This window comes from Oncorhynchus mykiss, chromosome 8 (genome assembly GCF_057628025.1).
Source record: "Oncorhynchus mykiss isolate SJ-2025 chromosome 8, ASM5762802v1, whole genome shotgun sequence".
NCBI classification, from domain to species: domain Eukaryota; kingdom Metazoa; phylum Chordata; class Actinopteri; order Salmoniformes; family Salmonidae; genus Oncorhynchus; species Oncorhynchus mykiss.
In genome coordinates this window covers 24,465,714-24,477,849 of record NC_143029.1, presented here as the reverse complement: position 1 = coordinate 24,477,849, position 12,136 = coordinate 24,465,714, and the positions used below count along the sequence as shown (strand labels likewise).

Genomic DNA, 12,136 nt, shown 5'->3' with positions numbered 1-12,136 from the left:
ACCAGAGAGGACAGTACAGAATGTCCATAGAAGCCGTCTGTTAACTAATATTTAGGCTATATTGAGCTTAAAGCTACCTATTAGCTATACTACCTTATATGTTCACTACCTACCTGGTCCATTGTACCCTCAGACCATTAACATGCTCTTCTCAGCTATAAGACAAAGTCTCCCCTATAAATAACAATGGCCATCACCATATAATATTAATCTTCATGTTATTGAAGCACAGTTAAGATAAGGCACTAACAGATACATACAGTTTTCTCTCTCCTTCCCTGATGTCAAGGATTCTCATCAGTGAATAGATGTGTATGGGCTTCTACGTATCACCAGAGCCATGTACAGTGGGGCAAAAAAGTATTTAATCAGCCACCAATCGTGCAAGTTCTCCCACTTAAAAAGATGAGAGAGGCCTGTAATTTTCATCATCGGTACACTTCAACTATGACAGACAAAATGAGAATTTTTTTTCTCCAGAAAATCACATTGTAGGATTATTAATGAATTTATTTGCAAATTATGGTTGAAAATAAGTATTTGGTCACCTACAAACAAGCAAGATTTCTGGCTCTCACAGACCTGTAACTTCTTCTTTAAGAGGCTCCTCTGTCCTCCACTCGTTACCTGTATTAATGGCATCTGTTTGAACTTGTTATCAGTATAAAAGACACCTGTCCACAACCTCAAACAGTCACACTCCAAACTCCACTATGGCCAAGACCAAAGAGCTGTCAAAGGACACCAGAAACAAAATTGTAGACCTGCACCAGGCTGGGAAGACTGAATCTGCAATAGGTAAGCAGCTTGGTTTGAAGAAATCAACTGTGGGAGCAATTATTAGGAAATGGAAGACATACAAGACCACTGATAATCTCCCTCGATCTGGGGCTCCACGCAAGATCTCACCCCGTGGGGTCAAAATGATCACAAGAACGGTGAGCAAAAATCCCAGAACCACACAGGGGGACCTAGTGAATGACCTGCAGAGAGCTGGGACCAAAGTAACAAAGCCTACCATCAGTAACACACTACGCCGCCAGGGACTCAAATCCTGCAGTGCCAGACGTGTCCCCCTGCTTAAGCCAGTACATGTCCAGGCCCGTCTGAAGTTTGCTAGAGAGCATTTGGATGATTCAGAAGAAGATTGGGAGAATGTCATATGGTCAGATGAAACCAAAATATAACTTTTTGGTAAAGACTCAACTCGTCGTGTTTGGAGGACAAAGAATGCTGAGTTGCATCCAAAGAACACCATACCTACTGTGAAGCATGGGGGTAGAAACATCATGCTTTGGGGCTGTTTTTCTGCAAAGGGACCAGGACGACTGATCCGTGTAAAGGAAAGAATGAATGGGGCCATGTATCGTGAGAGTTTGAGTGAAAACCTCCTTCCATCAGCAAGGGCATTGAAGATGAAACGTGGCTGGGTCTTTCAGCATGACAATGATCCCACACACTCCTCGGGCAACGAAGGAGGGGCTTCGTAAGAAGCATTTCAAGGTCCTGGAGTGGCCTAGCCAGTCTCCAGATCTCAACGCCATAGAAAATCTTTGGAGGGAGTTGAAAGTCCGTGTTGCCCAGCAACAGCCCCAAAACATCACTGCTTTAGAGGAGATTTGCATGGAGGAATGGGCCAAAATACCAGCAACAGTGTGTGAAAACCTTGTGAAGACTTACAGAAAACGTTTGACCTCTGTCATTGCCAACAAAGGGTATATAACAAAGTATTGAGATAAACTTTTGTTATTGACCAAATACTTACTTTCCACCATAATTTGCAAATAAATTCATTAAAAATCCTACAATGTTGTCTGTCATAGTTGAAGTGTGATGATGAAAATTACAGGCCTCTCATCTTTTTAAGTGGGAGAACTTGCACAATTGGTGGCTGACTAAATACTTTTTTGCCCCACTGTATATAGAGAGTTGGGCCAAATTTTAGAATGTTTTATAATTGTTCTAATTTCAGACATTCAGTTACATAGCATTATTTACATATTCCCCATGTCATGTTAATGGAATGCTGCCATGTATTGGAAAGTGTCATGTAAATGCACCATAATGCTCATTATAGACATTGTATACCATGGCATTGTTGAATACTTGTTTCTGATTGGCTTAAAGGTCATTCTAGAGTGTGCATTATTTCCCTATAACACGGCATATCAGCACGGTAGAATTCAATGGTTATAATGAATTCTTACATGTTCAATGTTTGAGCTGGTTTTGAAAGAAAAAGTCAAGTTAGCATTGATGGTTTGGTTAGCTAAACTAGCAAGTTTGTTGGTTTGGTTACTAATGCAACTACTGTAGCTTTAAGTGGTTTTAAACATAGTTCTATCTGCAGATGCAAATTTTTAGTGGCAAATGTGTTAAATTATAGCCATGGTATAAAAGGGATAATCAATTCGGGGCTTTATGCGTTCACTGGAAAATATTGCAACTCCATGGAAGGTTAGTGCCACTTAGAACACACCTTCCACGCCGTTCATTATTTTACATAGAATGCATAGCCCCTCGATTATTCCTTACATATTCCTCATGTAATGTTAATGGGGCACTAACATGGCTGCTATAGAATGCTGTAGTGTTGTGCCTCCCGAGTGACAAAGTCGTCTAAGGCACTGCTTCACAGTGCTGATTCGCCACTACAGCCTGGGGTTCGATCCTATGGGGCTCCCGGTCATGGCAGGAGCCATCCGGGTCAGGGGAGGGTTTGGCCGGGGAGCTTTCCTTTCCATAGAAACTCCTTGTGTCCGGGCGCCTGCAAGCAGCGTTCCCTCTGACATTGGTGCGGCTGACTTCCGGGTTAAGCGAACAGTGTGTTAAGAGGCAGCGTAACTCGGCGGGTCATGTTTCGGAGGATGCATGTCTCGACTTTCGCTTCTCCCGAGCCTATTGGGGAGTTGCAGTGATGAGACAAGGTCGTAGCTAGCAATTGGATATCACAAAATTGGGGACAAAAAAAATAAATATATATATATATATTTTTTTGTAGTGTCATGTAAAAATTAGTCATATTGCAGAAACTGTAATGGCCCAGCTCTAAAAATACATGGCTCTGGGTGTCACTAGCTAAGCTAATATCACATTTCCTCCTCAGTAGGGTAGGTAGCCTTATGACCTTCCACCTCACTCAGAGGGGAGGAGTTGGCACAGGGCGGTGCCCAAGATGTTGGGCAGTAGCGGGGTGCTGAGTGGGGGTCCAGAGCTCTTAGGAGCAGGTCAAGGGCATGCATGTCTACGTGCTCGTGTGCTGACCGCCCCTCCCTCCTCCAAAACAGTTCAGCAATCCATCCCTTCATCACTCTCATACCAGTCCGAGGGAGCGTCCGTCCCAAAATAACGATCCCCGAAATTACCTGGAGGAAGAGAGAGGAGAGTCAGTCATGTTGACTTGGACTAGTGACAATGAGGGGTGTGTCAGTGGCCCTGCTGATGGAACACGTGGGTCGGAGTCTGGGTTGATTCACAACAGAGCTGTGGATCCAGCTACATCTGACAATCTGGATGTTTTCAATTTGTGATTAGGTCATCACACAATGTCATATCACTTCAGATCAGTCAAACAGCTTACTCACTGGATTAGCATGAGGCCAAAGTTATGAAGGAAAATGTGGATATTTGTGTGTATGTGAGAGTGTGAGAGAGACACCCACCAATGCCAGGGATTATGTGGTACTCGTCGTTGACATTCTTGTCGACGGCGGTGGTGATGATGAGGACCTTGGGGAAGGCGTAGGCCACAGAGTGGACGCCCATCTCTGCCATCAGTAGAGACAGCAGGAAGATCTTATCCTCCTGGACATCATGGTCCTTCAGGTTGTCAGACATACACATGGGTGGCAACCATAGCCAGACTTGTGGAGATCTCAAGCTCTTCCCAGTTCCCACTACCTGTCAAAACGTGCTCCTTAATGGGGTTAGTCTGATGTCTTCGGCGCCTTATTGTCAAATATAACATACATACTACAACCAATGCTTCTAGTGACAAACACACACGACCATGAATATCTTTCGCAGAGATTGACATGGGAGAAAAGTATTGGATTGACCTGGATGCAGTGAAGTTTGCTCTCTGAGGGCAAACAGAACCATGGACTTTGGCCACCATGGTGGACGGTAATTAATGACCCCAAATGTTTCCATTTCACAAGGGGGCGAAGGTACAAGAGCTGTACCTTTAGCTCTGCAGCCTTATCACAAATGAGACAGAGCCTTGAAATTACTGAACTAAAACAGTGTTTCATGACAGCAAACAAGCATCCAAATCTTTCCTCCATCTCCTGCCGCTGTGGTCGTCCAGTCTCCACCAGCAGAGCTGCTCTCCTGTTACCTCAACACCAGGCCATGTCTCAGGCGTAACCAACATTATCTGGATGATAAACCCCCAAGCCCCAACTCCTCCTCAACATGTGTGTGGCAGGGTAGAGAAGACTAACACGAGAATATTCAACTAGACAAGAGGAGTAGAATGAGGTAGAATAAAGTAGAACTGACCAGCAGCACTCGGACGGCCATTAGAGCAGCAGCCCCAGTGGACACAGTGCTGTCCATCAATATGACATAGTCCTCACTGATGTCCTTAGGCAGACGCAGGTAGTGGAGCTGGACAGGGAACACAGGACAGCAGTGGTCAAATAACATTTTATACAATGTCTTAATTTGTGGATTGTATTAACTTAAAATGTCACGATTTGAGCATCTGTTGTGAATGAAACCAGTACAGCTGAAGAAGAAACGGCCAAAGCATGAAGACAACATCTGACATCATACGGTATTATCTCAAAGATATGGATAGTCTGTGACCCTGATGAGGAAGTGAACCTGAGGTCAATGAGGCTAGTTAGCCATGAGACTGACACCTAGCCTTGAATGAAGCCACAGACAAAACAGACGACCGATACAATCGTACACTCCTGCTTTAGGGTCTCAGAGTTGAAAGGTTAATGTCTGGGTGTGCGTGAAGCCTTGCAACACAGACAGAGGGCCACACAAAACACACAGAAGCCTTGGTGAACTACAGGACTGATGCATTTGTGTGCTACCTCTGGCTCTCCAGTGTCATGGTTGGTCTGGATGAGGATCTTTCCCAGGCGAATGTCTTTACACACAACCATCAGAGCCTGCTCCATGGTCTCCCCTGCTCTCAGTATGGACACGCCTGTGATCCACACACACACACACAATTAAATAGCTTTTTAGGCTTTACACTCCCTCACAGTTAGTTTGCAAGTAAACGTCCATGGAGCAGAAGGATCAGCATGGTGAGCGTTCAATGTTACAGAGCCTGATGTCAGGAGATAGACATCTGCAGTAGAGTAATATAGTCATAATAACCCTGCTGTCTAACCGAGCTGCTCCCACTGAGAGCCAAGAAAACACATCCCCATAACGTGAGTGAAATTAATGATTTTCTCTGGCCCATCCACACTGCCACACATTTTGTGACGAGACATTTTCAATGCAGGCGTCTACTAAAAACACACGTTAACAAAGCAGATTGAATGGTGATGAAGACAAGGACTGGAGAGAGATAACACTAGTTTAACCACTGCAAAATCTCTGGCCAAGAGATTCTTCAGGGCATTGATTGTACAAGGTGTGGCATTCAAACGTATCTCAATTGGTATCAAGGTGCCTAACCTAACGTGAGACAGGAAAACATTCCCCACACCATTAGACCACCAGCCTGTACCGTTGACACCAAGCAAGATGGGGCCATGGACTCATGCTGCTAACGTCAAATCCTGACTCCGCTTTCAGAAAGACGCAACAGGAATCGGGATTCGTCGGACCAGGTGATCTTTTTACACTCCTCAATTGTCCAGTGTTGGTGATTGCGTGCCCACTGGAGCCGCTTCTTCCTGTTTTTAGTTGATAGGAGTGGATCAGTTTGGTCGTCTGCTGCAATAACCCATCCGCGACAAGGACCGACGAGTTGTGAATTCAGAGTTGCCGTTCTGCAAACCACAGTTGTTCTTTGTCAGTTTTAGCTTGCACGTTTCTTGCCATTCTCATTTGACCTCTCTCATTAACAAGCTGTTTTCACCCACTGGACTGCATGTTTTTTGTTTGTCGCACCATTCCCGGTAAATCATATACACTATCGTGCGTGAAAAGCCCAGGAGGCCGAACATTTCTGAGATACTGGAACCGGCGTGCCTGGCACTGACGATCATACCACGCTCAAAGTCGCTTAGGTCACTCGTTTTGCCCATTCTAACGTTCAAAACAGTAACAATGCCTGTCTGCCTGCCATATATAGCAAGCCACAGCCACGTGACACACTGTCTGAGGGAGCAAAACATTTTCGAGAACCTAATAACCTTGCCACTGAGTGTATATTCATTATAGACTCGTGGCAGTGCAGAGACAGTGTTGACATGGTGAGAAACCGGGCCCCTGCGCTCTTCCAAACCTCTATGGTCTTACCTGATGATGGTGTGCATGCCCTGGACCTGTGGGGTGCCCTCCATGACGCTGAGGGTCTTGGGTAGGGGCTGTCCCTGGTGGGCTGAGGCCAGAACAGACCTACACAACACAGAGACAGTCAGACCACTGCCCTTTGTTGGGGAGGTCACAGTACTACAACACCGACAGACCACTGCTGGGGAGTTCACAGTGCTACAACAACACACAGATACAGCAGTCAAGCCAGGGAGACAAAAGTAAGATACCACTGGGATATTTTACTTTCCTCCTCGTGAACATGTTTGGAGGTCACGGCTGCACAGCCAGGCAAAGTGGGGTGAGGGGTATTTGTGCGCAGATCCTGGCAACAGCAATGCTTGAACAGGCTCCTCTGGTCCAGTCTGGAGTATATGGTGCTTTACTGGCAGACAATGGAAAACTAGGACCATTTAGAATCTAGAAAATAACTTGCGTTGTACAGTACTAAACAGTGGTTCTGTTTAGAAATAGAAATGCCATAAATCAATTTAACACTTTGCTATATGTTCTACAATGTTGTTGCCAATTAAAGAAGCCAAGACAACTCCCTCTAAATACTTTAGTACTGTATTTTTTTCTATTTATGTATCTGGAACCAAAATACAGGCCAGTTAGGGTGTACAAAGCAGAAAGAAAACAAAGAATCAAGCAGTTGGTTCAGAGATAAATGAAAAACAGCAATGACAGCAAACAAAGGTTTGGCTTTGGTTCTGGATGAAATGCTAACAACAGATCATTAAATACATGGAAATGAGGGGGAGAGGATATCCCCCCCCAAAAAAGATGAAGATGCAAGAGTTTCCTCTGCAGAAGGTGATAAATATTCATTTTGCGAGAACAAGAGAGATGACAAAGAGAAGAAAGAAAATACAACAATTAGACGGCAGCAGGACAGAGTAGATGCCATATGATCTCTGTGGAGAAGCTGATAGGGCAGGGAGGTGGTGTGAGGGCAGGCTGAGAGGGGGCCCTGGGAGGGGGGTGGGGGGAAAGAGAGTTAGGGCCCCTGTTCAGCAAGGGGACGGCTTCAGGACCAGACGACATTTCAATGGTTTAAGTCTGGCTGGGAGGAGTTGTTTGACAATATTTTCAATGGCCTTAGTGTGAGGTCATCTGATAAACATGGAGGGATAACCCAAGGTTATACTCGGTCTTTGGTTAATGTGATGCTAGCTTCTGATCTTTTTCGATAACAAGGAATTCCTTACATCTACTTGCAGCTACCGCAAAGTGATCTATCCATGACATCTTCCAACTGTCTATTTAGGTCTTAACCAGAGCTCATCCTCATGGAGTTAGCGATAGTTTTCATGACTCACAGTGTGGAAGAAAGGAGGTGGACAGCCTTTCATTTAGTTTACACAAACATTCCTCTTGGCATTTTCATTAATTGACCATGTCAACAATATTTGGTAAGATAAGTTGTTTGGTCTAAGTCAGTAATCCTTCAGACTGGGCACATATTTTTTCTTTGATGTGCTCTCTGAGCTTCAGCTGACAGGAAACAGAATAAAAGACAGGTACCACAAGGAAGGGGGGGGGGGGGGGGGTAGATGGATGGGGAGGGGGGCGTGGCAGTCATACCTCACTGTGACTTCATGCTGAGATGGTTAGAGTGCATTCGGCCAGGGTTTAGCAAGTAATTCATTACAGACACAGGGAGGAGAGATATAAAAACAAAACATAACTCATGAAATGAGACAAGCCATTCCAACCTTCCAAAGCCAAATGTCCCCAGTCCCCACCACCCTTTTAAATCAACACAAACATCCTTCCCCGTTGATGACATATTACATTCCCCTCCACTTTTCCATGAATCACACAGACATTCAGCGTGTCATCTGATAAGCTCTGGGTATCTTCACTGGTTTCCCGTTTCCATGTAATGCGGCGTGTATTTCCATCATTTCTAATGAACCGGTAGCTCTCTCTACATGAAGGTATAATCATGCATCAGATCAGGTTACGTTCTGGTGCGCTGCTCTCACAGCAAGGCCCAGTGAACAGCCGAGTGAATTTCATTTGAAATGTACATTTTCTGGGCAATATTTTTTTTTTTGCAATACGGTTTTCAGCTCCTTTTCCATATGGGGCATCATATTTGCTTTACTTGTTTTATAGTTGGAAACCAAAATGGTTCCTACCTAACATCTAGTACATGTCAAACAGAATGTCCCCCAAACCTGGGGCTCTCCTGAACAGAAGTACTATAGTGGGCTCAGCAGTCTTGCTATATGATGTGGAGGGTGTTATGGTTCATTAGGCTACAACAGGCCCTGTCCTCATCATCATCAGACACTCACAGTGATGTATGGAGGACGAGCGGCCTCCGTCTCTCTCCACTGGACATCGTTCATTACTTGATCCACACCACACACAATGGTATTTTATTACAGAGATCCCTTAATCCACAAATCCTCACAAACGCAGGCACGTGCTCACACACTTTTTGCTTTCTCTTTAGCACATGCTGTCTCTTGATCTCTTGCTCTTTTACCCAATCGCCGACGGGTGTACGGGTGTACGAGTGTACGGGTGTACGACTCCAGAGACCATAGGCCTACAAGTAAAATGCACAAGGAGGTACTTCAGGGGTACTCCGGGCAGAGCAAAATTTAGTTGGTGGTACAGTAACCAAAAATATTGAGTTGCACCCCCTTTGGCCCTCAGCACAGCCTCAATTCGTTGGGGCATGGACTCTACAAGGTGTCGAAACCCGCAGGGATGTTGACCCATGTTGACTCCAATGCTTTCCACAGGGTTTGTCCAGCTGGCTGGATGTCCTTTGGGTGGTGGACATTCTTGATACACAGGGAAACTGTTCAGCGTGAAAAACCCAGCGGCGTTGCAGTTCTTGGTACACTAAAACCGGTGCATCTGGCACCTACTACCATACCCCGTTCAAAGGCATTCACTCTCTGAATGGCCCACACACACAATCCATGTCACAATTGTCTGAAGGCTTAAAAATCCTTCTTTAACCTTTCTCCTTCATCTACACTGATCTAACCGGATTTAACAGGTGACATCAATAAGGGATCATAGCTTTCACCTGGATTCACTTGGTCAGTCTGTCATAGAAAGAGCAGGTGTTCTGAATGTTTTGTACACTCAGTGTAGATCATGGTTTGTAGGGACCATAAAAGGGGTCTAACAGCAGAGAGCAAAGTATTAAAGATGGTAGTCGGAGCATATGGGTCATGGCGCTGACAGATAAATGGGATGCCCTTGACACGCACGCACGTAAAGTATGAGGAATAGCCCCTCAGTTATAAATCCATTAGGAGGCCCTTGGTGAAGAGAAAGCGTTGAGTTTAGTTCAGCCCGATACCAGACAGACAATCTACATGACAAATTCATAACGTGTGTTGGTGAATCCTGACCACTAGAGGGCAGAAGTGGACTGGGCAACTGGTTGGGTCAACTTCTACTTGGAGACTAGCCTCTGAGATTTCAGGATTACTTTTGGATACCAGATTGAAACAGTGAATATACAGGACAACTGAGTTTGAGTCGGCTGGTTTCAATAGGACATAGTAGGACATAGTACAATAGGACATAATACAATAGGACATAATAGGACATAGTACAATAGGATGTAGTAGGACATAGTACAATAGGACATAGTACACTAGGACATAATAGGACATAGTACAATAGGACATAATACAATAGGACATAATAGGACATAGTACAATAGGACATAATAGGACATAGTACAATAGGATGTCGTAGGACATAGTACAATAGGATGTAGTAGGACATAGTACAATAGGACGTGGTAGGACAATAGGACATAGTACAATAGGACATAGTAGGACATGGTACAATAGGACGTAGTAGGACATAGTACAATAGGACGTAGTAGGACATAGTACAATAGGACATAGTACAATAGGACATAGTCTTGAGCACTCCTAGAGAATGAGACTCATCATCAATCATTTCATTAATCCAGAAATGACCCACCCATGTTGAGGGATAGGACAGGGTTCAGAGGTCATGGGTAGCACCAAGTGTTTTTCTTGATAGGGAAGGTGGTCAGGAAAAACTCATTGTCCTAGTCCTGAACCATGGGATAGGGGTCATGTCAGGCTGGCATGCACAAACTCTGGGCATGGTGTGAGCCAGAGAGATGACAACATGTACAGAGATAGGAAGGACTCCTCCATGCTTTCACGTTAGGGTCTATGGGAAGAGGTATTGGAGATAGAGCACGATTCACACATACACACATACATTTTCAAGCTGACTGTGAACATGCTGAACAATCAGATCCAAGGCAACAAAGTTCTCACCCCCTGAAGTGGCCAACACATACACACATTGCACTTTTATAGCAGAATCGCTATAGTTTTCAGAAGTATTTGTACAATACTTGTATTATTTTGAATTGAATCTAAAGAACTACTGTGGTAGTAGCTATCTACAAACCACTCACCCCTGGGGACCACAATATCAGCCACCTGTACAGTGGGCTCGATGTACTGCTCAAAGCTAGGCTTGACAAACTTGTTGTACTGCTTGATGACTCCGCTGATGTCACGGCCGCGCTCCGATATGTCCCTCTTCAGACGCCTGAGCAGACGGATGTCTGAGTCTGTGTCCACAAACACTTTCATGTCCAGCAGCTGGGGGAGAGCGAGAAGGAGAGAAAGAGAGGGTTAAGAGAGGTCATGTATATAATCAATTCATAGGGCAGTGTTAACCCAAGATATAATTTAATGGTGGGGTGCTGGGTAAAAACTAAATTCCTTCAGGGGTGGGACACCCCACATACATGACGGTTGGGAAATCAATGTCCCAGGGTTGAAAGAAGTTAAATCGGATCTACTGTAAAGATTGCCTATTGGGTATTTAATGCTCTTTTCCTGAACACACATCAATTGAAACAGCCATCATCAGCCAGTCAGGGGTAACTAAATGCAGTGCTCAAAGCTCTAACCTCAGCAAAACAAACGTTAGTAGGAGTAATGGTCCAGCAGAACCACTGTATGCGATGGAGACGCAAAAAGAGGCAACAACCCAAAAAGAGCTATTGATGACTCATTGGCCATTGAGTGTTGGAGGGTAACTCAGACAGCCAATGAGACGGTCAGTCATTGCGCAGTAAATATGCTTCCTGACCAACCAGGCGAACCCAAAGCGCCACGCCAGTAGAGCCGTCAGTGTATAGGAAGGGATGAGGAGAAGGGCTCCAGCTTCTCCACATGATGGGCTATGATAGGACAGGGAGAAGGGGCTTGGCAGTAGATCAACCTGGCCTCTCCATTTCTCTAGGCTGAGGCTCAGCATCTCTCTCAGGACCTCTGTCATTTGGGGAAATGAGCAGGGCAGTTTAGGAACATTTTACAGCATTAAAGATGGCTACTCATTGTCGGGCCAGGACGGACCGGACACTTGGCGCAGCCAGCAGGGTAAGGCCTGTTGGAGTCATGGCAAAGGGTTGAGAGGGAACCAATTTATAGGAAAATAAATAAACTGGTTGATTAGAAATGTTTAGTACTAAGTGAGCCACAATTACAGTGATTTAAAGTCATACATCTTAAAAGAAAAACAACAACACTTTTATAGAAAACATGTAAATGAAAGTACATCCAATTATCTGCATTGTTTGGCTTCTCATCCTTGCCAAGCGTAGCCCAACCTCACTCTACAATGGCTGAACTGATAAATCACC

General features: G+C 44.8%; 1 pseudogene; it reads right to left on the bottom strand.

Annotated features, from left to right (window-relative positions):
• Positions 1-1,643: 1,643 nt before the first annotated feature.
• Positions 1,644-12,136, bottom strand: part of LOC110529209 (uridine-cytidine kinase-like 1) — a 28,577-nt pseudogene continuing 18,084 nt past the window's right edge.